The sequence below is a fragment of the Aplysia californica genome, unplaced genomic scaffold (assembly GCF_000002075.1).
Source record: "Aplysia californica isolate F4 #8 unplaced genomic scaffold, AplCal3.0 scaffold00068, whole genome shotgun sequence".
NCBI classification, from domain to species: domain Eukaryota; kingdom Metazoa; phylum Mollusca; class Gastropoda; order Aplysiida; family Aplysiidae; genus Aplysia; species Aplysia californica.
In genome coordinates, this window is record NW_004797338.1 from 1,401,608 (window position 1) to 1,405,664 (window position 4,057).

General features: G+C 41.4%; 1 long non-coding RNA gene across 1 annotated transcript in view; it reads left to right on the forward strand.

The window, feature by feature from the left end:
- LOC118477344 overlaps positions 1 to 898 on the forward strand; it is a 7,160-nt gene extending 6,262 nt beyond the window's left edge. Inside the window, exon 2 of the long non-coding RNA XR_004858307.1 lies at positions 520 to 898. This is a non-coding gene — a long non-coding RNA (uncharacterized LOC118477344). The remainder of the gene's footprint in view (positions 1 to 519) is intronic.
- Positions 899 to 4,057: the final 3,159 nt, after the last annotated feature.

Below are 4,057 nucleotides of genomic sequence, written 5' to 3' on the forward strand. Positions count from 1 at the left end.
CAAGTCCTTTATTCAATTTCTCTCTCTCTCTCTCCCCCTCTCTCTCTTTCTCTCTCTCTCTCTCTCTCTCTCTCTCTCTCTCTGTCTATGGCGCCCTCAATCTGGCTAGTCTCTCTCTCTCTTGACCTATTCGTGCCAATGGGCACCCCATGTTATATTTGGTCGGCCTAACAATACATGGACATACATGTAGTTGTAATTCCCGGCGGTCCATTGTGCGCAACCGTATCGTTTGAGTCGCGTCCTTTTCTTAACTCCTGCCTCTCTCTCTCTCAATCTCTGTCTGTCTGTCTGTCTGTCTGTCTGTCTGTCTGTCTGTCTGTCTGTCTGTCTGTCTGTCTGTCTGTCTGGGTGTGGTAATTTTTAGACGTTCCGTAATTTTATCTCTGCTGTTTGCTGGAAATATCAGACTATCATCGCACTTTTTTGACATTATTCACGAGTGGAAACTCCGTACGCACTCGGCCACTGGTATCACAGTCCACACGTGGTTTAGCTTTTCTTGAGACCATTTCTGAGTTTCTTCATTCTGGTCGCCCCAGGTGACAGCAATCTGTAACTCCTTTTGATTTGCTGTTAAAAGAGGTGTTTGTAATAACAATCCCGCTGACTTTGCAAAAGTTTGCAAGCTTATCACAACAGTCGTATCTGTTTTTCAGCCAGTCCTATTCCATATTCCTTGCCTTTTTTGTCTTCCATTTTTTTGTTGGCATTAAGGTTGTCCGTGATCATTCAAACTTTTTATTTGCGAATTTTGTATTTTTATATTTTCAAGTCAGTAATTTTATTTTCTTCGGTGCTTCTGGGGGAGGGTGCATTACATTGTTAGAATTGCAACAACGTGTATGGAGATAAGAAAATAGGGTGTAAATATTTCCATGATTTGAGTATCCATTTTTTTAAAATCTAAAAATGTGCACCATGTGGAAAAACAATCTCCTCAAGAAAATGTCCAGAGACAATGGAATTATAATATTTTTTTTCTGAATCTGTAGCTTTTGAGGGTTATATCGGGGTTTTCAATTGTTTTTTTTATATATCATGTTCTTGTATTTTAAATAACTATTTTGGTAGCTGAGGAATTCCACTGCTTTTGCTCACAAGACTCGTCCATCTTTCACCAAGTCAACGCAGTCAGATTTCCTTGACTTCACCCCCCCCCTCCCCCAAGTACGCACACGTAACTCTCTATCAAGCTGATATAAAGGGGAGTAGTGTTGTCAAAGTTGTCACACTCGAGTGGGAAAGTTTAAAATTGTCGTTTAAACGTTGTCACAACAATGTTTTTTGAAAAGAGAAATCCTGTCTCCAAACATTGTTGAAATCTCAATATTTTTTTTATCTTTTAACACCTGTTCACGTGTAAGTGGTCAGTGTACATAAAGACTATCCACTAACATTTTTCGTTCATTTGTGTCCTTAAGCCATGGCTGGTGCCTTAAACAAGCTGCCCGTTGTGATGTCATAAAACTTAATTTCTTTTTTGTGCCCGTAATCCCACCACGTGACTACTGCTCTAGGTTGACGGTCAGCGTCTATGAAGATTACATCACAGGCATAATGGATGACTGGACACCCAGACGCTAACCCCTTGAGGCTACCGGTGGTTGTGTAATCTGGCCACGAGCCGTGAGAACTACTTGAATTTCTGAAAAGTTACAAAATTACAAAATTCTAGTACAAATTTTTGAGCGAGACATTCAGAAAGAAAGAAAGTTTTTTTTAAATTATTTTTTTTAACCACCCTGTACATGTCATTTATTGCTGCAACACAAGACAGAGTGAAATGGATGTCCATGATCGCCCACGCTAGTCGGCAAGGCACCGGATGATGATGATAACAAGTCCTTTATTCAATTACACAAACTCTCTCTCTCTCTCTCTCTCTCTCTCTCTCTCTCTCTCTCTCTCTCTCTCTCTCTCTCTCTCTCTCTCTCTCTCTCTCTCTCTCTCTCTCTCTCTCTCTCTCTCTCTCTCTCTCTCTCTCTCTCCCTGTTGCCCTCCCTCCCAGCAATCCCCCCTCTCATTCTGTCTCTGTCTCTCTCTTTGTCTCTCTCTCTCTCTCTCTCTCTCTCTCTCTCTCTCTCTGTCTCTCTCTCAATCTCCCTCTCCCTCCTTTTCTCTGTCTTTGTCTCTCTTTCCCTCCCCCTTGAATCCTGCCCCTCTCTCTCTCTCTCTCTCTCTCTCCTCCTGGTGTGCGGGTGTAGTGATTTTTTAGACGTACCGTAATTCTATCTATGCTGTTTGCTGGAAATATCAGCCTATCATCGCACTTTTTTGACATTATTCACGAGTCGGAACTCCGTACGGACTCGGCCACTGGTATCACGGTCCACACGTGGTTTAGCTTTTCTTGAGATCATTTCTGAGGTTCTTCATTCTGTTGTATGTGTCTGGTCGTGCCAGGTGACAGCCATCTGTAACTCCTTTTGATTTGCTGTTAAAATAGGTGTTTGTAATAACAATCCCGCTGACTTTGCAAAATTTTGCAAGCTTATCACAAAAGTCGTTTCTGTTTTTCAGCCTGTCCTATTCCATATTCCTTGCATTTTTTTCTTCCCTTTTTTTTTTTTACATTAAGGTTGTCCGTGATCATTCAAACTTTTTATTTACGTATTTTGTATTTTTATATTTTCAAGTCAGTAATTTTATTTTCTTCCGTGCTTCTGGGGGAGGGTGCATTACATGGTTAGAATTGCAACAACGTGTATGGAGATAAGAAAATAGGGTGTAAATATTTCCATGATTTGAGTATCCATTTTTTTTAAAATCTAAAAATGCAAACCATGTGGAAAAACAATCTCCTCAAGAAAATGGCCAAAGACAATTGGATTATAATATTTTTTTTCTGAATCTGTAGCTTTTGCGGGTAATATCGGGGTTTTCAATTGTTTTTGATATATTATGTTCTTGTATTTTAAATAACCATTTTGGTAGCTGAGGAATTCCACTGCTTTTGCTCACAAGACTCGTCCATCTTTCACCAAGTCAACGCAGTCAGATTTCCTTGACTTCACCCCCCCCTCCCCCAAGTACGCACACGTAACTCTCTATCAAGCTGATATAAAGGGGAGTAGTGTTGTCAAAGTTGTCACACTCGAGGGGGAAAGTTTAAAATTGCCGTTTAAACGTTGTCACAACAATGTTTTTTGAAAAGAGAAATCCTGTCTCCAAACATTGTTGAAATCTCAATATTTTTTTTATCTTTTAACACCTGTTCACGTGTAAGTGGTCAGTGTACATAAAGACTATCCACTAACATTTTTCGTTCATTTGTGTCCTTAAGCCATGGCTGGTGCCTTAAACAAGCTGCCCGTTGTGATGTCATAAAACTTAATTTCTTTTTTGTGCCCGTAATCCCACCACGTGACTACTGCTCTAGGTTGACGGTCAGCGTCTATGAAGATTACATCACAGGCATAATGGATGACTGGACACCCAGACGCTACCCCCTTGAGGCTACCGGCGGTTGTGTAATCTGGCCACGAGCCGTGAGAACTACTTGAATTTCTGAAAAGTTACAAAATTACAAAATTCTAGTACAAATTTTTGAGCGAGACATTCAGAAAGAAAGAAAGTTTTTTTTAAATTATTTTTTTTAACCACCCTGTACATGTCATTTATTGCTGCAACACAAGACAGAGTGAAATGGATGTCCATGATCGCCCACGCTAGTCGGCAAGGCACCGGATGATGATGATAACAAGTCCTTTATTCAATTACACAAACTCTCTCTCTCTCTCTCTCTCTCTCTCTCTCTCTCTCTCTCTCTCTCTCTCTCTCTCTCTCTCTCTCTCTCTCTCTCTCTCTCTCTCTCTCTCTCTCTCTCTCTCTCTCTCTCTCTCTCTCTCTCCCTCTTGCCCTCCCTCATAGCCCTCCCCCCTCTCATTCTGTCTCTGTCTCTCTCTTTGTCTCTCTCTCTCTCTCTCTCTCTCTCTCTCTCTCTCTCTGTCTCTCTCTCAATCTCCCTCTCCCTCCTTTTCTCTCTCTCTGTCTCTCTTTCCCTCCCTCCCAACTCCTGCCTCTCTCTCTCTCTCTCTCTCTGTCTCCTCCTGGT